Source organism: Adiantum capillus-veneris, chromosome 14, assembly GCF_014529385.1.
Source record: "Adiantum capillus-veneris isolate H3 chromosome 14, ASM1452938v2, whole genome shotgun sequence".
Classification (NCBI taxonomy): domain Eukaryota; kingdom Viridiplantae; phylum Streptophyta; class Polypodiopsida; order Polypodiales; family Pteridaceae; genus Adiantum; species Adiantum capillus-veneris.
Window position 1 is genome coordinate 113229664 of NC_140944.1, and position 27920 is coordinate 113257583.

Sequence of the window (27920 nt, forward strand, 5' to 3'; positions counted from 1 at the left end):
TGCATGGAAGCACATAGAGGAAATTTGGTCTACATTTAAGAACGAGCCTAGATGTATCCGCTTTGATTTGGCAATGGACGGAGTAAACCCATTTGGATTACAGAGGTCGTCATGGAGCACGTGGCCTATTTGTCTAGTAAATTATAATCTTCCATCATGGCTTGCTATCAACAAGGGCCATCTGTTGTTGTCATTGATCATCCCAGGAAAGCACAAAGCAAAGAACATGGAAGTCTATCTGGAACCACTTATGGAAGAGCTCCAAATCTTGTGGACCAGAATCGATGTGGTTGATTGTCCCAACCAATCGGATGATAGATTGTACATGTGCAAGGCATTCTCATGTGGACCATGCACGATTGACGAGGCTTTGGTGAGTGTTAGGTAAGTGCCTTTGAAACCCTTACACACTTGTGATTCCTAGCTATGCCAACGCTTTTATACTTTAATTTTGTGATATTTTAGGCTTGGGCTACTCGGGCAATCATGCATGTCCGAAATATGGTCCTCGACTTGGCTTCCGCCTCTCTGAGCATTTGAGAAAGACAGTTTACGAGGAGCATGGTAGATTTTTCCTAAAGGACATGAGATAAATGGACCAAACATATGCAAACATGACATGCATCCATTGAAAGAGAGCGATTTGAAAAACATGTGGCTGCAGAGGGGAGATTGGATGCAACCTGAAATGAAAATACTTTCTATTTTCCATGAACTCCCATACTGGAGTGACCTATTGATTAATCATTTGCTCAACCCAATGCACATCTTTAAGAATTTGCGGAAGATCATATGGAAAACCATCACTGAAAATAGGGAGAGCAAGGCCCAAAGAAATGACCTACAGGCTGTGCCAGGTCAAATGCCAGAGACGTGGCCTTGACTTAAACCGAATGGAAAGTTTTCTATACCAAAAGGTCCATGGGTTCTGAGTCGTGCAGAAGAGCAACAAGTGAAGAAGACTATATCTTCATTTAAGACTCCCACAGGGTGCATGCAATGTTTGAAAATGACTTTTACGAGAGATGAAAATCTCAGTGGTCTTAAGTCCCACGATTGGCACAAATTTTTACAGTTCATCTTACCAATTTCTATTAAGTTTTGTTTGACATATGACATCAGAAGAACAATCAAAGCGGCATGCGTTTAAGACTTTGCATCATCTCGCCCTCTTTATCATTGCTATCATTGCCGTCAATATGAACGGGATGACTGAGGTTGGTCCACAGTATTTCATTCAATGTTGTCATCTTCTATGTTTTCAATGATGGGATCCATGTCAAAGAACACGTCCAACATCTGCTCCATCTCTACTTCTTGAAATGCCACATCAGGTATTGGTTGGGAGGACTCGGACAATGGCTCCTCGTTTGAAAATCGTCTTCTCTGGGATGAAGTTGCAATTGGAGCAGTATCTACTTGTGGAGTTTGACCTTCAGTCTCTAGACCATGAGATCGATAATGTAGATCTTGTAGTTGCTCAATTGGAAAGAGACCGTGCTTGCCTATGTGTTGGTCACAGATTTTTCATTTTCGAAAGATCTAATGCTTGCAATGCGCACAAGGATATGCCATCCTATCAACCATACTTTATCTATCAATGATGCAACAAATAATTAAAACACTCTAGTTGTTATAACTACACACTACTAAGTACATGATAATGCATAACAACCTCACATTCTCTAGCTAGGCCCGATCCCCGCATACCTTGGTCTAGAGGTGCATGGAGATTAGGACCACAGGGTAATAATCTCGTCTTTATTGGTCAATGACTATATATTAAGGTTCTTGAAGTCTATGTGCACTTTGGAAGTCTGATATCATTTTTTTAACTATTTGTTGCTAGCTCTAATCACCTCACATTCTCTAGTCAGGCCCAATCTCCTCACACCTCGGTCTAGAGGTGCACGGAGATTAGGACCACAGGGTAATAATCTTTTCTTTGTTGGTCAATGACTATATATTAATGTTCTTGAGGTATGTGTACACTTTTGAAGTTTGATTTGGTGCCAGCTCGAGCTCTAACAATCTCACATTCAACTATTTGCTCCTAGCTCAAGTTGTAACAATCTCACGTCCGATCCCCGCACACCTCGGTCTAGAGGTGCATGGCGATTAGGACCACAAGGCAATGACTATATGTAGTGTTATTGAAGTTTGTGTGCACCTAACCTAACCTATCACCTAAACTATAACCTAACCTATAACTTATCCTATAACAAAACCTAACCGAAGCTCGTTTGCGTTTTTTGAAGTATACGAGTCATTCTTGAAGTTCGTTTGCATTTTTCTACTATTTGCTGTTAGCTTTAACCTAACTTATAATCTAACCTAACCTATAATCTAAACCTAACCTAAATTAACGTAAACTAACCTATAACCTAAGCCTAACCTATAACCTAAGCTAATTGAAGTCTGTTTGCATGTTTAGAAGTATATGAGTCATCTTCGAAGTCCGTTTGCATTTTTTCTACTATTCATTTCCTGCTAGCTCTAACCTAACCTAACCTAACCTAACCTATAATCTAAACCTAACCTAACCTAATATAACCTATAACCTAAACCTAACCTATAAGCTAACCTAAAGGAAGTCCGTTTGCGTTTTTTGAAGTACATGAGTCATCTTCGAAGTCCGTTTGCATTTTCTTTACTATTTGTCGCTAGCTCTAACCTAACCTATAGTCTAACCTAGCCTATAACCTAACATAACCTATAACCTAAACCTAACCTATAAGCTAGCCTACGTTTGTGTTTTTAGAAGTACACAAGTCATCTTCGTTTGGCCGCTAATAGATGGACATTGTGTTCGGATAGTTAGAACTTATGGTATGGTGTGTAAAGCAGCTTAGGTTAAGCTGCTCCAAATTGGATTAGGATAGCAATTAGCCATTTCAATCCACTTAGGGCTAGCCACCTAGGGTTAACGTCTTAGGACTAGTGTTGGTTTAGCCGCTAATAGATGGCCGTATTTTGGAGTGTTAGGGTACGCTATGTAAAGTTTCTTAGGTTTGGCCGCTCCAAATTGGATTAGTGTAGCATTTTTCCATTTCAATCTGCTTAGGGCTAGCCGCTTAGGGTTCTATGGATTCTGGTTTGGCCGCTAATAGATGGCGCATTGTGTTTGGACGGTGCATTAGTGCATACTATGTAAAGCCGCTAAGGTAAAGCACTCTAAAACATATTAGGGTATCGTTAAGCCATTTAGTCTGCTAAGGGTTATCGGCTTTAGATTAGAGAATTTTGTTTTGGCCTCTAATACATTACTATATTTAGAGCGTTAGGGTAGGCTATGTAAATCTGCTTAGGTTTAGTAACTTTTGATTTGGTCACTCCAAATCCAATTAGTACTGTAGCGCTTGGCCATTTCAGTCTGCTAATAGTGTGAGAGGGTTATGGTTTAAACGCTAGTAGATGGTCGTGTTTGGACGTTTCACCGGTAAGTGTTTAGATTAACATAAAATTACATAAGTTCTAAATGTCCGAACACAACGTCCATCTATAATCTAAACATGAGTTAACTTAACATATAATCTAACCGAACTTTTTACATACAACCTATAACCTAATTTGGTGTGTAAACCTGACCTATAATCTAGCTAACCTATCCTATAACCTATAATCTAACTTATAACTTAATTTAGCCTTTAATTTAAACCTAGCTACTTAGAACCTAACCTATAAGCTAACCTAACCTAACCTAACTTAACATTACCTAACAAATAACCTAACTTATAACTTATATATACCCTAACTTAACATATAACCTAAACTAAACCTACCCGAAACCTAAAACTTAAACTTCATCAAGCGCATAATTTCAAAACTGACATAATAAAAAACGTAACTTCCTCAAAACAAGATTTCCCTAATTCAAAAGAGCAAGAGAAAGTGTGCAAGAATAAGCGAAATGCGTAGGGAAAACCCGCGGGTTTATTTTTTGGAGGGCCCGACGATACAAAAGTCGGTTCAGACGTCGGAACAGGTATCAATACACATGTTAGAGTACATCGAAAAAGCCGTCAAAAATTTAAAAATGATTTTTTAAAAAAATCTGCATCTCCCTCCATACTTACACCGATGCCCACCATTGGCGCCAGAATTTAAGTGACCTCTTGTAGAGAGAGAGAGAGAGAGAGAGAGAGAGAGAGAGAGAGAGAGAGAGAGAGAGAGAGAGATCCACACAAAGAAACGAAAGATGCTAGCCAAAGCGGCATCTCCTTTGGAATCTCTTGTTTTTTTCACTTTTCAGGCATACTCAATCCAAACATACAACGAAAACACAACAATCAAGGAGATAGAGAAATGGTTGTTGCCTCAAAAGACTTGACTTCTACATGGATGGCAAGCTAGGGCACTTTCGCATAGAGAAGGGGACAGAGTAGCACGTAGATCAGCTATTTTGTCTACATTCACCTAATAATGCTTTTGAAAACCCACGTCTGTTGGTTTTGGAATAGTTAGCGCAAGCAAGTCTTTGTTTTGTAGCTACGCGACACGAACCAGCACTGCGGACTCGGATGGCACAAGACTTCAAAACAACTGATGCACGCTTTACCGGCACTCATTTGGTGTGCAAATGAGTCGTTGGTCAAATCTTTGGCAAGCCCTTCATCGCCACCATTGTTCGGGAAAAATGTCTCTCATCTTAATATTGTGTTGTTTCCAATTTTAAAAATGCCGGTTGAGGACAAGGGAAAAAGGATAAATTTTGCCCCAAAATATTTTCTAAAATTTCCTCTTGGAAGACTCAAGGAAAGGAATTTTGTATGTTTGGAAAAATGATTTTTCCAAAACATTGATCGCCACTTTCGCATCTTCTACAGGAGCCTAAAATGAGGCCCCTTGATTATAGGTTGACCAGGCTGATGCAAGACCTTACTCCGTGTGGAATCTCCCCAATCGGAGCAGAGGAGATAAGGAAAAATATAAGCTTTGCTGAGGTTGACAATTGTTGTGATAGAAGCTCCCTTAGCAGCTACAAAAAAACTCCAACCCTTCTAGATCCCAATTTGAGGTTGGGGCAAGACTCCAAAAGCATAGTTAGCTCCCCGCACAGAGGGAGTCCAAGGCGTTCGAGGCTTCTGAGACTGGCTATAGACTCCGAAAGTACCGTTAGTTCCTCACACCCGGCAAGGTGGAGGCGTTGGAGGATGTCGCAAATAGACTACGAAGGCACCGTAAGCTTCTTGCACCAGGTGAGGCCCAGGTGTTCAAGGCTTCTCCGAATGCCGATAGGCGCCATTGGCTTCTCATACTCGGGGAGGCCTAGGCATTTGAGGCTTCCTAGGCTACCGATAGACTTTGAAAGCGCCGTTAGATTTCGACACCCGATGAGGTTGAGGCATTGGAGGCTTCTCAGGCTGCTCGATAGACCCAGGAACTGCCGTTAGCTCTCCACACTTGGTGTGGTTGAGGCATTTGAGGCCGCCGATAGACTTTCAAAGCGCCGTTAGCTCACGACACCCGGCAAGGTCCAGGCTTTCAAGGCTTATCAAGATGCCAAAATACTCCAAAAGCACCATTCGCTCACGGCACCAACTGTTTGAAGCTTTTGAGGCTGCCGATAGACTTTGGAAGCACCGTTAGCATTCGGCACCCTTCGAGGTCAAGGTGAGGTGCTTGAGGTTTCTAAGGCTGCCGATAGACTCGAAGACACAGTTAGCTTCTCGCACAAGGCAAGCCCTAGGCGTTCAAGGCTTCTCAGCCTGCTGATAGACTCCGGAAGCATCATTAGACTCTGACACTCGGTGAGGTCAAGGCGTTGGAGGTTTGTGAGGCTATCTCGATAGACTCTGGAAGTGCCGTTAGCTTTTTGCACCACGCAAGGTAGAGGTGTTCGAGGCTTCTCAGGCTATCGACAGACTCTGGAAGCGTCGTTAGCTCACTGCACCAAGCAAGGTTTGAGGTGTTCCAGGATTTTGAGGCTATCAATAGACTCCGGAAGCGCCGTTAGCTCCTAGCACCTAGCAAGGTTGAGGCGTTTGAGGCTTCTGAGGGTGCCGATGGACTCCGGAAGCGCCGTTAGCTCCTGGCACATGGCGAGGTCGAGGTGCTGGAGGCTTTTGAGGCTGCCGATAGACTCAAGAAGGCTCCTTAGCTCAATGCACTCAGCGGGGTTGAGACATTGGAGGCTTCTTAGGCTGCGGATACCCTCTGGTACGCTCTCCAGGTGTTTACACCAAGACAAATCCATTTTCTCTAAGTTTTTGCAAGAGACAACGAAATGGGGAAGTCCCTTGCAAATTAATTTGCAACGAATGAGTATCGGTTTTAGAAAATTCTGCAAAGCAACCCCACAATGCAAACAAAATGAGCTTTCTGAATATGCAAGTGCGGCAATGCTAGCATTCAAAAATCCCACAAGAAACCTTTTAGGCAACGAGTCCAAGAAAGACACATACTTTGCTATTACCTCAAATTTGTGACCACCTCAAGAAAGGCCCTAAGACAATAAGGATCACACCTCAAGAAAGGCCCTAAGACAATAAGGATCACACTAGACCTACCGTTTCTTATGCACTCAATTCCAAAACAATAAGGATCTCACTAGACCTACCGTTTCTTATGCACTCAATTAAATGTTCTTTTGTTTTATTTTATCAATGGGTCCTTTTATTTTGTTGTTGTCTTTTTTTTAAAAAAATTCTTTTCATTCTATTTTGTTGGCTTTCTAAAGGAAGCCTTAGAGATGGGTTGAGCTAGCCATACCTTCAATGTTTTCAGTGATGATTGAGACTTACCTTAAATGTATTTTGGTTTTAAAAATATTGAATGGATATTTTTATTTCACATTTCATTTCACATCCTTTATATGTCTTGACTTTTCTTGTATTCTATTGTTTTGGAATGCCAAAGTGAAGCTTCACCTTGCATAATTCTAGTAAATTCTATACATACATACATATATATATATATATATATATATATATATATATATATATATATATAATATTATGTATATATATACATACATAATATTATATATATATATATAGCGGTGGATAGTGTTCGAGAAATCCTTTTTGTTAAAGCAGAAAAATCTCTTGCATGTAAAGATGCAAATTGGAACTACTAGTAGAAATTTTCAAACCTACAGGATTTTGAACTATTTTCTCGTATATTTTACTGCCTTTTTTCCCTTACCATTGCTTGTAATTAGCTAATCTCGACTTTAAGTGGGCTCAAGGCTAAGTTGAGGCACACCTGTCCTGAACATTGGTGGCCAAGATTCCTCCTCGCAAAGAAGAAAACTAGAATTACTAGAAAAATTTTTGAAATTTGGAGGATTTTTGAACCATTTTCTCACAAATTTCATCGGTTTCTCTTCTCTGTACCACGGTTTGTAATAACCAGGTAGTCTTGATTTTCAACTGGCTCAAGGCTAAGCTGAGGAAATCCTTTCGTGGACACTAACTCTACTTAAAATTAACCTAATGATTTTATCACTTTCTTACTGTTTTAAAAAGCCACCGTGACCCTTTCACTCAACAATGCAATGTGCACATTTCTTATTGTTTAAGTGGGACCCTTCATAATATATAAGAAGTTAATTATTGTGTGTATATAATGGACAATATGACACAACAAAAAATGACATATAATTGTTGACATTGATTTTAATATACTCCCATAAATCCGTGTCTCTCTTAACTTCAACAACCTTCGTGACTCTCATCCCTTGTTATTTCACCTTTCATTTCACAACTTGATATGGCTTGATCTTTCTTGCATTCTATTATTTTAGAATGCCAATGTGAAGCTTCACCTTGTTTTTAAAAGTCAACTCAACTAGGAGAAAAAGACCTCCAGTTGTCCGTGTCTGTTGATTGGGTTCAACATTTCACTAGGGCCTTTACACACCGTCCATCGCGTGCCCACTGATCGTTTATTTTTTGGATGTGGGCTTACACATCGCCTTGGCCAAACAACTTTGATACTAATTTTTGCACTCACAACATCACAAAATCAATGCAAGCTAATTGGCTGAGTGCCACTTTTTTAGCACGGGGACCACGGTTCTATCCTTGCCAAACGTTAGACATGGGGTCTTGACGGTCTAAAATCTTTGGCACCCCTAATTTCACGCATCCAACCTCCTTTTTCTAGTTGGTTTCCATGCAAGATTGCCCAAGCTTGGGTTGGTGGCCTGTAAAGGCTCTCCCAGCCCGAGCTAGTTGTACCTCTTTTTTGGAGGAGATTTATGGTTCCAGATCGTTGTTGAGCATGGATCATACGACCCATTTGGAGGAAAAATATGGAGTGAATAGTGTTTGACCTCATGACCTCTCCATCACACGGCCAATGCCTTATCAGTATCTTACCACTATGTTGGTGTACACAATTTGTTTTGCAAGGAAAAAGGTAGTATTATATTAAGCATGCCCAGGATCCTAATTCACACCGAGTTTAAACCACTAAAATTCATTGCACATACCTTGCAAATTTCACATATGGTTTACATGCAAATTCACAATGAGTTCACCATTTCCCACTTAGTTTACATCAAGTTCACACTCGAGCTCAACGATTGTGATCTTCACCAACACATGACGCCCATAGATCCCCTCTAAAATTGAGGTGTCATATAGTGTGACGAGGCAGGTTGGTAGTGCCCTTCCCTTCGCCCCTATTGGATCCTCACCCTCCATCACAATTTCAAAATTCAGGGTGATGAAAAGACAAGGTGAAAGGAGAAAAGACACATTGGCCTACATCTAGGCTATATACCTAGACTCTATCTATCCACTCTAATACAGAGAGAAGGGAAGGAGACACCTCGCAAAAATGCCATGTCTAGCCACCTTGCAAGTCTCCATCTCTCTTGCATCTTGATTGACCGACTCTCTCTCTCTCTCTCTCTCTCTCTCTCTCTCTCTCTCTCTCTCTCTCTCTCTCTCTCTAGTCATGTGGGGCCTCTGGCCAACCACTTCTTCCTCAACTTTCTCTCCGAGTGCTTTGTTTTGCCTACCTAGGACCCACTATTTACCTCCATGTCTGGATAGTCATGAATTCTTATAGTTCTCAACTCCTTGCTTACATACAGATTTTATTGTTTTGGTGTGTATGTTAGAGACCAACATCGTTAAGGTCTGAAATCTCCCTACACGATAACATTTTTGGCCATGTTTCTAGCGTAACCCCCCCCCCCCCCCCCCCCCCCCAAGGACCACTCTTCTTCGTTTTTTTCTTTGTGCACAAAAGATTACAGGAGATATTGTTATAGTAGACCATATATTAGTTACCTCTACATTGCTAGAGTACTTTTTGTTATAGTAGACCATATAATAGTTACCTCTATGTTGCAAGAGTACTTGTTGTTAGTTTTGCACCCTCTTCTTCAACTTGGTTTGAGTTTTGAGAGCTACTCTAGCAATAAGGTGCTCTAAGCTCTCTCTTGAAAAAGAAAACAAAAACCATAAATGCAAGAAATTGTATTAGAAAAGAAAAATGTTTCAGAAAGTGGATGTCATGAAAATTAATTTCTTAATTTTCAAAAGTATTTTCTATTTTAATTTGGCCACTTAAGTTTGGGAAGAATAAAAGAGAACAAGTGAAATTGATTATATTGCTTATAGATTTAGTTCTTTCAAGCCAAAGGAAGGAAAATGGACCAGCTTCGTAGTACCTCCCAAGGACTGTGCTAAGGTTTTGCATAGGAGGCAAAGGTCCAAAGACCAAGGATACGTTTATTATGTACCAGATTTTATTCTAATTTAGTAGGCCTTAAATTAGTAGGTGAACTATAGCTTGGGTCAGGTTCCTAGAGCCTCTAAAGGATAGTGTAAAGATCTTGCACTTGAACTAGTTAAATTAAAGGTAAGTCTATGGTTTTTAAGTAATCCAAGGATAGATTAAAAGTTCAAGGTTAACTTTACGAGCCTGCTTGTAGATATCCCCACCCACTTCCGTTCTGTTGCAACCCTTGCAAGGCACATGCAACCATAGGTGGTGCTCATACTGTTGCTGGATAGTCAATGCTGCTAGTATTTAAGAGATAACAGAAGTCTTTGCCGCTACTGGTCTGTGCCCAGTAGGATACTAGGTGTACTACAAAAGTATCTCCTCATGTAACGTCATATTGGCTCTAATACCACTACTACAAATGGATCCACGACAAACCTACAAATACACTAATTAGCATTCCACAAGCAATGGACTAAACAAATCTATATACCTAAAAGATTGTGAAAACCTAATCCAAAGCAATATTGATCTGAGAGAGATAGAGAATGAAAGAGACCACGAGAGCACATGCAAGTGCACCGCATATAGTGAAGTGCTACACAAACACAAAGAAAGGAGAGACAAAAAAAGGAACACATGGCATTAGGTGCAATCTCCCCCCCCCCATGCAAGAGTGAGAATTTTTTCTCCACATGTATATTTCCTCAATACTCAAAATGATTACAAACTACCTGCCCAAATATAACATGACCATTGCTCATAAAGAGCTCTTTAATAATAAAATATTCATAAGCTAGCTATCCTTTTACATAGTCCATATACCAAGCATGCCTTTTCCACCGGTCACTCGTAATAAATAAATGTTTATCAATTTCCATTACATTGCCAAGAATGCAACATATTCCAATTTGAAAATGATATTCCCTTATGAGAGGCCCGCGTCTTTGACCCACCTACCCTATTAAGCATTTAATGAGTCTAGCATAGTTAGGCCATAGTATAAGCCTTCAACTTCTATTCCATCACCGACAATTTTGTTATGCCACTTGTCCTTTTGTTTTTTCATTGACTGATACATTGCATTAAGAAAAATATCAGCTACACATTTCACAGAAAAGTCATATGGTTTCAGCTCCTCATGAGTGAGGGTTCTCTTTATGACAACACATGTACCATCATGCTCTTCTTTGCTATGTCTTGAAGTAGAGAATTTATGCATCATGTGCAATCTTGTTAGCAGATAACAGTACCTTGACACAAAATAGAAAGGTGTTTGTGCCTTAAATGTGGGGCAACACAATCTGACCACAACCAATGATATCGCAAGTTATACCCTTGTTGTTTCGACCACTCATCATGAAGAAAAAAGCGATGCTGAACAAACAATGTGTCATAGAGCTTGTCATCCAAAATGTAAAAATGTAGTGTCTTCTCAATAGCACCTATTGAGTTTCTCACATAACTGTTGTGCACCAATATGGTTACTTGGGTTGAATACCAATGGATGGATTGGATCTCATTTTTCAGTTTGAATGAATATTTCCCTGTAAAATCAACAAATGATAAAAACATCACTAGGGAAGTTAAGCAAGAAATCTTTGAACTGTTGAGCCTGTCACCTAAAGAGTAAGCGATGCTTGATGAAGCTTTTGAGACGATCTAAATAGAGGTGAAGAAAACTAGCACTTTCCACTCTCCATAATCAAGTTCTTTCTCTTCTTCTCACTGCCAATGTCATCAATCTGTTTGGTCCGACATCCTTAAAAACCTTCATAGTCAACTTCCTACTATCTGTAGAGATCTCGTATGGGCAAAAAATCAATTTGGTTATGCCACATTAAGGGCAATCTCCAAACAGAAATTTCTTTGAGTGGTACTTACTATCTAGAGACTTTGGACACAATAGTAATTCCCACATATTAGTGATGTATTGATATACTACTTGGTTTATAGAACATTCATCTTTATTACCCCTTGCAGTAAAAATGGAGCATGTACAAAGATGTCCTTTTTCATGGTGCCCAAACTTGTTTTGTCACATTTTATTGAACGCGTCTTTGAAATATATAATCAAGAAATGATATACATAGCATGATGCATATTTCTCTTTCAACTTCCAAACAAAGTATGGTTTTAGTGCCTCAAAGGATCTTATTGCGAGTTGCACTAAAGGATTAGTACTCTTGAATCTTTCGTAGAATTGAACATATCACATCAAAATAGTCCAAGTTAGAGCTCACCATTTCATATCAAAACTTTCCAACCACTAAGACTACAACTCATGCATTCAAAAAATTACCAAAATTGTTGATATAGAGCACCCTAATAGCATTCGAATCCTAGCTGCGTACTAGCAAGTAGAAATATGGTACCTTAGAGTCTATCTTTAGCACCAAACTGCTCTAGAGTACTAAATAGGTAGTATTGAGTACCAAACTTCTCCATAGAACTAATTTGGTAGTGACGAGTACCAAACTAGTGCATACTATCAACTTGGTAGTATTGAGTATCCAATCGCTATATAGAGATCAATCTCGCACATAGTTAATTTAAGTTGGTAAATAGTTGCAATTCAGTACTGTAAACTACCAAAGTTGATTAATATATGAAATGAGTTCGTCAGATTGGGTACTAAAAGAGTCTTGGATAATATTGGTGTAATAAAGCACCAAGCATTTAAGAATATTACAGTCATTGGTAGTATCTAGGATTTCCATAGGTACTTTTTGCAAACTTTTTGGTACCCTAAAATCCCATTTTCAGGTAGGGAAGTACCAAAAATGGCAATATACATTTGATAAGGTACTACTCCTTGATTCCTGTAGTACTGTATAGAATCACTTCTTCACAAAAAGGTACCTTTATGGCAAGGTTCAAAGGCTTGGGTACAAGTTTTGGCACTTTTGGTACAGTATGTAACTCTTGCTATGCAATTGAGCTCCAATTTTGGTGCTCATTTGCTTACTGTAGTAGTATATAAGGTACCAACACCTAAACCCTAAACTCTCTACTATATGAAGGCTACCAAATTTGAAACTCCATGTGGGGTTTTGGTGGTATATAGGGGAATACCAAAGGACTATTTTTGTTCTTTTGGTATTGTATGGAATACTATCAATTTTTCTACTCTTGATATGCTTGGGTACTCTACTTACATGTGTTTTATAGCCTATGGACTAACTACCCTATAATAAATACCAAATATGTTATTTTTGTGTTATATTAATTTATCACATCTGTGTATGGAATCACTACTTTGCATCAAACTACCAAATTTGGTAATGTCCAGAGGATATACCACTATAAAAACAATCTCTAGTTAAAAACTAGATTGATAACCTAACATGATATAAAAGCGTGAAACACGCGATTCCTTGCCAAAGAAATGGCACTCTAGCTATTACAATGCAAAACTAGAACCTGCTGAATGTCTAGGTTTCCCACTAAATGTGTTGCACTATATAGCTTCTTTGATGGCATCTGATATGTTGCAACATACTCAAACTCTATAGTGGAGGAAGACGTACAATCGTGAGAGATGATATCCAAGAAATGGCTCCTCTTGCAAATATGAAAACGTATCTAGACGTAGATCCTACTATCTCTGCAACCCGCATAATCTGCATCCATGTAAACAACAATAGATGCATCACTATTGCCAAAGTGTAAAACACTTTCTTGGTGTACCCTTTAAGTATACAAGGATATGTCTCATCGCTATCCAATGTGGCTTGCCAAGATTAGCCATATACCAACTAACCACTCCCACTACAAATGCAATGTTTTGCCTCATATCTACCATAGCATACATAAGATTGCCTATAGCCGAAGGGTATGGCACATTTGCAAGTTCTTCTCTCTCAGCATCTGACGGGAGAATATTCCTTGGTAAGTTTCAAACATGACGGTAGTAGGGTACTCAGTGCCTTCTACCACTACATATTGAAATGCTACAAGACTTTGTGGATATAGGATTACTGTGATAGATCAAGAATGACTCCTTTCCTGTCTCTCTTGATATAGATACCAAGAAAATGATTTGCTTTGCCCAAATCTTTCATAACAAAGTTTTCTCTCATCATTTTGTTCAATTTGGCAATCTCCTTAATGGACCTTCCTGCAATGTGCATGCCATCTACATATAAAATGATAATGACTAAAGGACGATCATTGAGTTTCTTTGTATACAATCAGTGATGCTCTTGACTCCCTCTAAAACCATGGGACCGCATTGAAGCGTCAAATTTTTGATACCACTACGTAGAACCCTGCTTTAAGCCATAAAGTGCTTTCTTCAGTTTGCATACAAGCTCATGCTTCCTAGACTGTGCAAAACCTTTAGGCTGCTTCATGTAAACATCCTCTTCTAGATCCACGTGAAGAAAATCCGTCTTCACATCCATTTGGACAAGGTCGACATCCTCTATGGCTATTAGGCCAAGAAATGTATGTAATGTAGTCATCTTGACCACAGGCAAGAAGATTTCATCAAATCAACTCCCTTTTGCTACTAAAATCCTTTAGCAAACCAATCTAGCCTTGCACTTAGGCTTATCATCTTCAAATGTAAAATTATTCTTGTATACCCATTTGCAAGGTAAGGCATTGTCAAAGAGCATGCTTCTTTGAGGGTCGATCAGGAAAGCGTCTGGCTTCTGGATGTAGATGGATAGTTAGTCAAGGTGCAAATCAAGGGAAACAAGTGCAGTTAGCATCAGTTTCAGTGCTATTAAGATGATTTAGGGATGCTTGTAGAGCAATTACAAAGTAATACCATAGTTCAAAACAAGATTAATGGCTAGGAACAAAGTGAATCAAGATATTGACACTAATTTGTCAATGGAAATTCATAGATGCTTCCATTAAAACTGATAACTAAGAATCCTTCGGTACAAATCGGTTGCATATACTGACATTAGTAAACCCCTATTGAGATATCCCAACCCCGATAGAAACAACCCATAGACACAATTTATGCCCTCATGCTTTGTCAAGATCCGTTCGCTTTTCTTCAATTCACTTGAAATCAAACTCCTCCTTAATTTTGCCCCTTTTAGAGCGTCTTTACTTTGCTTTGACCATCTTTACTTGAGCTTCAATGCCCAAGCTCCTTTCCTTCTGTGTTGATGTTCCCCTGAATCTTGATTGTTGAGAGAGAGATATATGCTTCTCCCTTGCTTAGCTTTGAGAACGAGAGAGAGATCTTCCTCCTCATTCACCTCCCAAAACAAGTTCAGTCCTGAACTTCCTCCCTTTGCTTTGAAGGTTCTCTCCAAGTAAAAGAGTTCCCCCCTCTGGGCATGTGAGGACCCCCCTATTTCAGGCTTGGCCCCCTTTTTCTTTAGCTCCCATGCACCATTCCTTCTATTTTCGAATGGCTTGCCCTTCATGGCATGTGGGAGACCCCCCCTTGTTGTCACGACACCGTGACAAGGGTAGGATACCCTCCTCTTTAGTCCCCAACCAAAAGGGCCCCTTGATGGGTGTGTGGGAACACCTGGAGAGAACCGCACCACATCATCACCTACTGTGCACCAGCGGCACCTCCTGAGGGCACCACCACAAGCCAAGAGCACTGACAATCGTTAGAATGCAGTGCCCGTAGGCAAGGCGCCATTGTCAACAGTGGGGGGAGTTCTTTCCCTCTCTTGGATACTTATAATGGCTTCACCATGAGGGATATAAATCCAATGCCATACCCTTCTCATTGTGCATATGGGTTTAACCCTTTCTAGGTGGCATGCCGTGGTCAACTTGACCCTCAAAGCCCTCCATAATTCCCTTAAAAGCCTTTAATAAAAATCGTCTTTTCACCCTTGTTCTTGAGCTCACCAATTGATGCACAAAGCTTCTTTCCCTAAGCCGAAAGATCTTGCAAAAAGCTCATCTTCCTAGCTACTTTCCATGATGGCCCCGATGCCGCTCAATTTTTCTAGGCCCTTGAACCAAGGCAACCAAAACCGCTGAAAATCATCTTGCAACCTTTGGCTAGCAAATGCCACCATATTCATCCTTCCATAACTTGGCACCCAGATTCTTGTTTGACATGTAGTTAGCTCCCATGACCTTGATACACTGTATAGTGCACATACAAAACCTAGCAGAGCTCCAAAAATCCCAAATGGCACACCAATCAAGGCAGTCAACACGGCTCAAAATCGACCCTTGACAAAACTTCATCTGACAATAACTTGGTATCCATAACTCCAAACGATGATCTAAAAGGACCGACATGCTCCACAAAGTGATCACTTCAGCCCCATGCATTCATATTAACTTTGACCCTTCATCAACAGCTGCCCAATCTCGCTCAAATTTGCAAACCATCTCAATTTCAAACTGCCATAACTTTCTTATCGTAGCTCCAGGTAATGAGTTGTAAATACAAGCATGGAGAGCAATTCAAACACTACAAATTTGGCTTATAAAATCACACATTGGTAGTATCACTACAACTCGGCTTGCGGCAGGAAGCAACTCCATTTCTAGGCACGAAAACCCACATTTAGCATACATCTCAGTCCTCTTATTGACATAACATCTGCTTACATTGTTCATAAGTTTGGCAAAACATCGAATATGTATGCAGATTTGTATATTTCACCCCATGCTCGCAAATCGGCACGACATCTCCCCCATGTCAACATACACATCGTCTGGTATGTGCGAACCATTATTCCAAACTATAAGCTGAAACCTATAAACGCAGAAGTACTACCCCACTGTGAGCATGCTTTGCAAAATTTTACAACTTGTGGCCTTATTAGAATATACCTCCTCTAGGATAATAGGGAAAACACAAGAATATCCCAATAGTAGAGAATAAGCAGGGATTAACCCATAAACCATAATCAATCCCACCTGGATCATATGGCATATACGTAAATTTCCCAAATCACAAACATATACATCTCCTTCTGGATCAAATGGCATATTAGTAAATTGCCCCAGACCATGCACATAATTGTTTCCTCCTAGATCAAAGGCTAGCTAAACATCCCCTACATCATAGGGTAACACAAAATCCCATACAATAGCAAGTATCACTAGATATTTCCATATCCCTTGTGCAACTGACTCATGAAATTGTTGATCATCTATCATAGATAGGAGCATTGGCAACACGAATTCAACCCCTTTAGTATTGGAATTCCAATCATGCATATCTGGATACATCAAGTCTTTGGACAAACCCTCTTCATTAGACTCCCAAGATGCATCAGATAACATTCCCCTAGTTTGTATAGGCCCAAAATCCAATAGAGCATCATCCAACAACTAGATAAGGCCACCATCATTTGCATATGGATAAATTTGCTCATGCACAAAACCAAATTTCTTGGTGCCCTTTGCATTCGTAATTGAGAATCCTTCCAAAGCTTCATCCAATAAGCACATAAGCTCAAGGTCCACCGCTTCAAAAGATTCCTCTATCTTGCATATCTCAGGATGGAAACTAGGCTTGCCTGCTTGATTTTCTCAAGCTATTCACTAGCCAGGTTAGATTTATCTTCAAGCCAATGCTTCTGCTCATTCTCAATAGCTAGCCCAACAACCTTTCTTGAGCTTAGTGGAGCCACCTCCGTTGTGAGATGATTGAGGTGCACCTCGCGGGCTTGTTTAATTTGAGGGCCTAAGCTTTTCATCACTTTTTGAATGCTTTAAGTGAATAAATCCCAAGCCTTAGGTTTATTGAGATCCACATCTTTCTTGAGCTTACCCAATGCTTTCTTGGTGAGGCTTCTAAAAAGATGGTCTATGTGTTAAAGAATATGATGTTAAAGAATATGTCCATTGTGCTATGGGCTGCTGGACACTGACTATACTATGTTGTAAATATACTTTGGATAATAGTTCAAACGAGAAGAAGAGAAGAGCAACACGTTGAATGGCTGCTGCAGGGTAACAATTGTGTGTGTGTGTCTCGATGTGTGTTGGTGTGTGTGTGTAGTCTTCTTTCTTATCTTCTCCATCACCTGCGCACTCTACAAAGTGGTATCAGAGCTCAGTTTGAGGAGCTAAAGTCAATACACAGGTTTCCGCAGCTCTGGAAAATAGCAAAAAAGAGAGGTTTTTTGGTCATAACTCCCTCACCCGAACTCGGAATACAGTGATCCAGGAGTCTATCTTTATGTTTTTGGGCGTTCCGGACGCATTGGCATACTCAGATTTGCCAAAATTTGCAATTTTTGGCAGAAAACAGCCAGCTCACACAAGCATAGGAGATGTCCAGTTTTGCACTCGGCAGTAGATTTACAGGTTACATGTGAAGAATTCAGCATTTACACAGGTTTTGGAGAGCGACATAGAGCTTTTGCATCATGATATTGTGTTATCGAAGATTATATTTGGTTGTTGTGGGTCCGTTATGGACAACCGCCTATGTAAGAAAGGTTGTGGGAAGAAGTTGAGGCGGTTATATTGTCAGATTGAGTACTTTGTGGTTATGTATGGATATGCGGTCAATGTATTTTGGAAAACTAAAGCCTTTGTGAGGGTCGAGTGAGGTTTTTTGAAGCCTTGCCTTGGGAGCTTTGGTACCTTGGCAAGGTGGATTAGGTATTGGAGCGAACCCCCGACTAGCCCCGCGAAAGACCTCATATGTCATTTACGACTATGGGAAGAAGGTGGATGTATGGATATGTGGTACAGGACAGCGTATGGATTGCATTTGCATACAGGTCCATGTGGACATTGTTTTAGAGTATTTATGCATAGTACTGAGTCAGTCTGTGGCAAAGTGAGTCAGTGGATTTTCCCTTGGCAATGAGAGATTTTCTGTCAGTGTTTATGACCACTTTGGTTGAGATTGTCACTTGAGATATTGTCCAAATACAAACGAAACTCTACCAAAATTTTAACAAATCCTTTGAAAGAAATTGAGAGAGTGAAGATAGCAGAAAGTTCAACTCAAGTCACACAGATTGTTGGAGAGAAGCTGACCAGAGAGAACTACAGCATATGGTCTTACAGGATGGAGAACTTTATCATGGGCAAAGGTTTATGGGATTACATTACAGGTGAACAAGAGTGTCCCGAGGTTGGTTTGGAACCAAATAGAGAGAATGTTGAAGCACATAAAACATTGTAAGCAGGAGTAGTAGCTTACAAGAAGTGGATCGAGAATTCAAGAAAAGTGATGCATTGGATTTCACTATGCATTAGTGGACTTCTTTATACCACATGTGAAGAAGGCTCGATCTCCAAAGGAAGCATGGGAGATACTAGCAAGAATGAACAGCTCTAATACAGAACCACGAAAAGTTCACTTGAAGCAAAGGTTACATTGTGTATGGCGAGGAAATAGATCCATATCAGATTATGTGACAGAGATAAAGCAAATACAGGAAGATCTTGCGAGCATTAATGTTGAAGTTTCAGATGATGACTTAGTTTCAGTGACATTGAATGGTTTGGGACCGGAATACAAGTCATTGGATACATCTATATCTGTTCGAGGACACATGCCTGATTTTGAAGAGTTAGTAAACCTTTGTTTGCAAGAAGAGGTGAAGTTAGGCAAGTCAGGTCCTTCTACATCAAATAACAATTCCAGAGATCAGGTTTTTTACTCTAGAGGTCGTGGAAACAATAGAGGTGGAAGAGGAAACTATGGTCGTGGAAACAATGTTGGAAGAGGTCAATGGCAAAACCAACAAAGTCAAAGTTACAATGATTATAGCCAAAGAGGAAGGGGGAGAGCCCGAACTCGTGGACGTGGAGGTGGACGATTTGTACATCCTCAAAGAGATGGATATTGTAACAGATGTGGCATTTATGGTCACTTTGAAAGAGAATGTTACACAAGCCTAAATCAAAATCGTTATCGTGGTGGAAGAGGCCGAGGTTATGGCAGACATGGAGGAAACTTTGTTGGATACAATCCTCATGATCAAAATATATATGACAATAGGTCGAGTGGACATTTATTTCCTATGGAGCATGTTGTTGGAAGCATGGTGGAGCCACATCATACAGAAGATTGGTATCTAGATAGTGGTGCCACAAATCATATGACATATCATGGTGAATGGTTTGACAGAAAAGATAAGTTAGAAGAGGATGAGTTTGTCGCTACAAGTGATGATACTATGCATCGGATTACACATGTTGGTTCAATTCCATTGCTAGAAAAATACGGGACATACAACACATTGGGAGATGTTCTATATGTGCCTTCAATCACAAAGAATTTAGCATCAGTTGGACAAATGACAGATCAAGGGTTGCAAGTCCGTTTTAATTGTTATGGCTGCTTCATAGAGGAGTTTCACAATGGCAGACCAGGCAAGATATTGGCACGTGGAAGAAAGAAAGGTCGCTTGTTCTCATTGGAAGCTGGAGATCCATGTTTACATAGTGGTATGTATGCAAACAAATCAGCCACTCAAGATGATTGGGCAGAGTTATGGCATAAGAGGATTGGTCATGCCAATTTTAGAAGATTAAAGCATATGCAATCAAATCAAATTGTACGTGGATTACCAAAGTTTGGCAGATTGAATTTTGATCATGTTTGTGAAGCTTGTCAATTTGGAAGGAAATCTCGTTTACCATTTCCAAAGAGGGGGAGAATTAGCCAAAGTCCTTTGGAAATTGTTCATTCAGATATTTGGGGACCTTGTGATCATGCTACGCCAAATGGTTGTCGATATTTTATCACATTCACGGATGATTATAGCAGAATGACATGGGTTTACTATCTAAAGGCAAAGTCAGAGGCATTTGAGGTGTTCTTGGAGTTCAAAGTTATGGTTGAGAAAGAGAATGGTTGTCAAATTAAATGCCTACGTACAGATGGAGGGGGAGAGTACATGTCACACAATTTTGATGATTACTTACGTGAACAAGGCAGAAGAAGACATATTACTTATAGATACACACCACAACAAAATGGAGTTGCTGAGAGAAAGAATAGAGTCATAGCAGAGATTGCAAGAGCCATGATGAATGAGATGAATATGCCATTAACATATTGGGCTGAAGCAGTTCATATAGCAGTACACATTATGAATCGAACACCAACAGCTGCCATTCATGAAATTTCACCTTATGAGAGACTTTATGGGATCAAGCCAACAGTTTCCAACATGAAAGTTTTTGGATGTGTTTGCTATGTTCATGTGCCAAATGAAGTAAGAAAGAAGATGGATCCAAAGGCAGTGAAGTGTATATTCTTGGGCTACCCAGTTGAAAAGAAAGGTTACAAGTGCTATGATCCTACGACAAGAAAAGTTTATGTCAATAGAGATGTCAGATTTTGTGAGCATGAACCATGGTATAAACCAAAGCCAGTGATGATAGAAGATGCGTATGAAGAGAAAGAGAATGTGCGTCATGTTTTTGATAAGCCAGGACCATCAACAAGAACTATTTCAGGACCACATATGGCAGAGGAGAGTACAGGAAGTGTCAACCTATGGAGTGGTCGTTTGCGAGATAAGGAGCAAGACGAGAAAGGCAAGAAGAAAGTGGTTGAAGAGAGTTTTGGAGATGAAAGCCTCGATGAAGAGCATGGTTTACCAAATTTGAGGACACCTGGCAGTAAATATATTGAGAAATATGTATCCCCATATGCAATAGTTGAAGAGAAGAGTGCACCACAATTGAGAAGATCAGAGAGGGTGCGTTATCCAGTTGATAGATTGACATACAACGGTTACATGCGTACACATTATGCATACATGGTTTCACGTGTGCAACATAAAGAGCCTACATGTTTTCAAGAGACAATTGGAAAATCAGAATGGGAGTCAGCTATGGATGATGAGATGGATGCTCTTGTGAAGAATGACACTTGGGATTTGGTTCGCTTGCCAAGTGGAAAGAAAGCAATTGGTTCAAAATGGGTATACAAAGTCAAGTGCAAGTCAGATGGTAGTGTGGAAAGATACAAAGCGAGGCTTCTTGCCAAAGGTTATGCACAAACAAAAGGTTTTGATTATGATGAGACATTTAGTCCAGTTGCAAAGATGACAACAGTCAGATTGGTGATAGCAATGGCAAGTATGTTCGGTTGGAAGTTACGGCAAATGGATGTGGATAATGCATTCTTGAATGGTGACTTGGAAGAAGAAGTTTATATGATACAGCCAGAGGGTTATCAACATCGAGAGTTTCCATATTATGTGTGTAAGTTGAAGAAAGCATTGTATGGTTTGAAGCAAGCATCTAGAGCTTGGTGTGAAAAGATAACCAGATTCTTGAAGAAGATTGGATTTAAACAATCTACTGCTGATCACTCATTATTTTTGAAGCATGTTGATGGAGAGATCGTCGTTATTGTTATCTATGTTGATGACTTGATTCTCACTGGAAGTCATGCTGAGCAAATTTTTCATGATTGATTTGGTGTATGTGAAGACAAATGATCAAGTTGCGGATATATTCACGAAAGCTCTTGGAAAGGAGAAGTTTTGCTACTTTTGTGAAGCATTGGGAATCCATCATATGCAAGCTCACTCTGAGCTTGAGGGGGAGTGTTGAAGAATATGATGTTAAAGAATATGTCCATTGTGCTATGGGTGGCTGGACACTGACTATACTATGCTGTAAATATACTTTGGATAATAGTTCAAAAGAGAAGAAGAGAAGAGCAGCACGTTGAATGGCTGCTGCAGGGTAACAATTGTGTGTGTGTGTCTCGATGTGTGTTGGTGTGTGTGTGTAGTCTTCTTTCCTACCTTCTCCATCACCTACGCACTCTACACTATGAGCAAGTGTGACCCTATTACAAGAATCTTTTTCCCCTTTCGAGGTTTGCACCTCCACCTTTTCATCTCTAGCATTTCTGGGATCCAGTCAACTTTGTTAGAGCAATAAAATATTTTTCAAGACTAGAGGTGGTTTGGGCATATTGGATACGTGTAGGTGAACCCGGACATGTTGTTCCAAGGGCCCAGCGCCCACAAATCAACCATAGACCACTTCTCACACAAGATCAACCATTTAAATTTTTCAGTGCCAGCCCCATACTAGTGGATCTTGTTATGTCCTTTCTCTTCTCTACCATATTGAAATTCCCAACCATCAGCCACTCCCCTTCTATCATAGTATCCTTGAGATGCATCCACAATTTAGCTCTATCCTTTGCATTACAAGGGCCACACACATTCACAACTATGAGTGGCGAATCCTCCCACCTAATCTAACTCCAAGGACTTTGTCCGAGGGGTGGTTTAGAACCATCTTTGGTTCCAATCCTTTGTCTAAAATAAGTAGAAATCCCTACAATTCTTAACTTCCTTCCCCATAGAATACAATCTTTTTCCCTAAAGCATACTTTCTCTTGTTGTGAGCATCTAGGTGGTGTTCCCGGATGCCCTAGCAATTGACTATTTTCTCCTTCTTAACTTCATCCCAAAAGAGGGCACTCTTCTTTTGGGTCTTTAATCCCTTCATGTTCCAAGACTGGATACCAAGAGTATTCATCATTGGGAGAGGGGGACAAATTCTTCAATATATGACGCTTGTGCAGTAAACCACATCCCTAGTCCCAAGAGAATTTGGGGTTCTTGAGTCAGGGGATCTATTTTCTTAAAGTAATGCAAAGGGATTGTAAAGAGGAATGGCCCATATCCTCCCTTTCTATTATCTAAGGGGAGGGACACAGCCTTTCCCTTTCATAAATGACATAGATTCTCTTGCCACTACCTTTACCCTTTTGACCCTTTATAGACCTAGGATTTGCACCGTTGATGTAGTTGTCATTGTCATAAACTTAGGTGTCAAAGTAGGAAAATAAAATGGATTCTCATTGTGTGGGAACTCAAGGATTTGTACTCGAGGGGTTTGCCATTCAGTACCCCCCTATATAACGTGCATTCGTGGGGTATTAAAAAACCCCTCTTTAAACATGTCTAAATGAATTAAATGACCCCTTATTTTAGGAAATTTTCCCAGAATTGAATATAAAAACCCCTATTAATGTATCTTTGTTAAATTTCCTAAATAATTTTTTTGCATTTTAAAACCCCTCGTTTTGAACTTGCGTTATATATTAACATGATTACATAGTGCACCCCCCGAGGATTTGTAGTGTGAGGTTTCCCTTCTCTAAAGTCCTCTCCTGCATCTTGTTGTCCACCTTGTCACAAATCATAGCCTCCTTTGCCTCCCTAAATCTTGCCCCTTCGTTACTATTTACCTAGCTCATATTCCCTTCCATCATGGTTTCCTTACCATGGAAATGGTTTCCATTCCCTTCATCAAAGACTTGTGCTCTAGGATTGGTATTCACTTTAGCCTTCATCGAGAAAGCCTTGGCAAAGTGTCCAAATTTGTTACACTCCAAACAAGCCCCAAAGCAAGTCTCAAAATTTCCCAGCTCCAACATTGATCACCATGCTCTTAGGTGGTGTCTTAGAGACATTCCATCCTTTGCAAATCCAATTAGAAGACCTCCCTAGATCTCTGTTGTTAGGAACAACAAGGGGGTGCCTAGTTGACTAGAAAGCATCCTGATATTATCCTAGAGCTAGCTAGTCAGTCCCACAGACTCAACTCAAATTTGGATAACATCCTTTGAGGATGAAAGCATGAATAGGTGGAAAGCTATATATGTGATATAATTAAATAACATAGCATGACATTGGGGGTGTGGTCACTGGTGCCATATTTCAGACGTCCAAATTTATATTCTAAAAAATGTTATACTGAAAAATTCAGCCTTCACACACCCACTTTGTTTCATGAGTAGTTGGCAGTTTCAAACACTGTGCCCCCCGACCCCCCGCCTCTCTCTTTCTCTCGCGCGCATGCTCAAGGTCTACTGTGCTTAGATCTTCTACTGTGAAAGCTTGGCTGCTTCAAGGACGATTGTAGTAACCGCCCTTTTCTCTTCGAGGTATGTCTCTCCCATTGAACATGTACACTCTCTACTGCTTGAGCATGAGTGCCCCACTTGGGATCATTTAGCTACATTAAGCTGCATTTGGAGCTGCATGAGTGCCACACCTTGCTCATTTGCAACAAGAGGTGAGAAAAACCTAATGTTGTTGATGGCTGCATGAGAGGACATAGACTCCCGAGGTAATTTTCTAGTCCACAAGCTGCATGCAATCTTGGGGAAAATCCCATAGCACATCACCTTGAATGCTCTGCTTATAAGAGCAGGCCCATGAAGTTCTTGTTTCTTTTTAGCAGGGATGATAAGCGAGGGCACACCACGTCTCATGAGTTCATTGGATGATGTGTAGGTATATCACTTGAGACTGCATCATGGCACCTTCCTCAAAGCATCCGATTCAAGCAAGCAGTAGTCTAGTTAGGAACATCGAACCACCTCTGCACACGAAGTTTTGTCGTCTTGCCGAGGAATTTCATATGGAGCATGGATTTCCATTAGAGGGAGCTGATCCATGTAGCTTGACAGGAAACAATGACATCTCTGAGGAGGAATGAGAAGCTGTCTTTATATGCCCAAAGCCTGTTCCGGGTAGTCAGAAGAAAGTGAAGGCATACCATGCTCTATCGGAGTTCTTACGAAAGCTTGTGTGGAGACACTGGGATTTCTACCATGAGGGTCCCTTCATGTATGAAGTAGGGACACAATTTGCAAAGGCCTTTGCATTGGAAAACTATAGTGAATCTGGCAAACATCAAATTTCTTGGGCTATCTTTGCAGAGAGGGAAATGAGAGCCTCAGAAGAAAGACACAACTTTCAAAACAAGATCAAGAGGTGGGAAGAGCAGATGAGTGGTAGAGGGAGAGGTTCCAAAACCATTGCTTCCTCTACCAGATCATCATTGAAAACATAAGGTACGTCTGTAACATTGTCAAGCGTGCCTACAAGAGGATGCCTGGTACAATTGGCAGAGGAGGATAGTAGGGCACTTGCAGAAATGAAGAATATTGCAGAGGGCAGATTGCAAGACTATAAGTCAAGACTTGAGGGTACAAAGAAGCAGGGAGAGGATCAAGTCAGATAATTGCATAGGGCTGAGGGTGCTCAAAGCTCAAACACTTTGGCCATAAAGTTGCAAACGGAGATTGATTGCATGCAAGACCCTGTAGCTCAACAACGCTTGATTGATTTGATTGGACAGTTCTCAAGTACTACTAGAGATAATGTTGTTGAATTAGAAGCCAATGTGGCTAAAGCAAAGGTGCATACCCTCCTACATGTGCTTCACTTTGTTTTGGAGTATGTGGTTCACTTCCATGTGGTTATGTGGTTAGATTGTTTTGGATTGTATGGTTATGTACTGTATGAGCATATTCTATTTTTGCTATGTGCTATATAGTACAAAATATGTGCTATATGGTCACAACATAGCCATCATCTTCATGGAGTGGGTGTTTATATGCTATGTGCTATATGGTCACAACATAGCCATTATCTTCATGGAGTGGGTGGTAATATGCTATGTGTGGCTATGTGCTATGTGCTTTATAGTTCAATCTAGGTGCAGCATGTTCACAATAGTACCCTCATCTATTTGGAATGTGTGTGATTCTATGATATGTGCTCTGTGTGGTTATGTGTTATGTGATACATAGCACAATGGACATGTGTAATATGTGCTATATAGCATAACCTGTATGCTATATGCTCACAGTATAGCCCTGAAGTGTGTGTTAAATATTGATATGTGCTACATAGCACAATTTTTGTATGTGCTATGTGCTAAATAGCACATTTTGTGTGTTATATGTTCACAATATAGCCCTGGAGTGTGTGGAATAGTGAATTGTGCTATATAGCACAATCTCTATTTTTGCTATGTGCTACATAGCACATCTCTAATTGTGATATGTGCTACATAGCACAATATTTGTGCTATATACTATGTGCTATGTCTCATATAGCCCACTGCATATCATATACCCAACAAGCTTGTGCTATATAGCATATAGAGAAAATGTTTGGGCTATATCTGGTATTTTAAAAAGTCTCTCTGCTATGATCTATAGTGCATACTCTATGTAGCACTTATAACACATTATAATTGGACTGTGCTATATGCTATATAGCACAGTGCATATCATATACCACATCAAGATTGTGTTTATAGCATATAGAGTAAGTGCTTGTCTTATATGTGGTATTGCAAATAAGGGATAAGATTCACGCTGCATATTCTTTTTAGCAATCTGCTTTTGTTGGGTTATTGAGACTTAAATTAGATGTGTTGTCTTCTTTGTTTCACAGGCACTACTTGCAGAAGTAGAGACCAACATAGCACAGGAATCAGAGCACTTTAAATTTTGTGTTACCATGGAGAGGGCTTCACATAACGTGGGAGCCAGTTTGATGAAGCCTTTTCCTCTAGTGGATTTTAAGCAGAGCATTAGCGAGGTGGCACTTAATGGGTTCTACCATTGTGTAGGATGTGGATTCCCGTTCGATGCCAGAAGCTTGGATGTATTCTCCCTGCCTTGCACCCATGTGTACCATATGCTATGCTTCGCGTATGTATGTAGGGACTATGGCTATTGTGTTGCACTAGATTGCAACATGTCTGTTCCCCCTAGAGCTAAGCATATGATTGGTCTGAAGGTGAAGAGTGAGATGAAAGAATCAAGTGCAGGTAGTCACTGTGTCAATTATTTACTACTACTATTGCAGGCCCACTTTCCATTGGTAGTTTAAACTCTTGCATTTAATGAAATCATTTGCAGGTACATACATCGCAGCAGAGACCTGTATACAAGAATCATTGAGGACAAAAACAGAGAGATTCTCTATGCAGGCCACTGGTAGGTACCAAAATCAGTATTTATGTGTGTATTTTGGGATACTCCAAATGAGACTTTGTAAATAGCTTGCTTTGTAGAACAATCATCGCATGCTTGCTCCAACAAGATGATGCATTCCACAAGGAATAATGGCCTGATTACCCTAGGGATGCAGCCAGGCCTTGAAGCGGAGTCTACCCGAGGGATGCAGCCAACCCTTGAAACAGAGTCTGTCGTAGGGGATGCAGTACATGTAGTTGAAGACATCTTGATGGCAAAGTCTTCTGCAGTCAATTCACCTAGGCAACAACTAACTCCAAGAAGGCTGTTTAGTTCTCTGTTGAGTGCCAAAGCATCACCAAGTGTGGACACTAGAGATGAAGCATCAGATGAGGCAGTTGCAGATGCAGTGAAAGCAACACACCCTCCAGCGGGGAAGAATCCAACACCAAAGCACAAGAAATAGACTCCCAAGAACTTAGGTGGAAGTCCCACAATGGATATACCTCTTGATTCATTTAGGAAGAGAAAGGAACCAAATGCAAAGCAATGA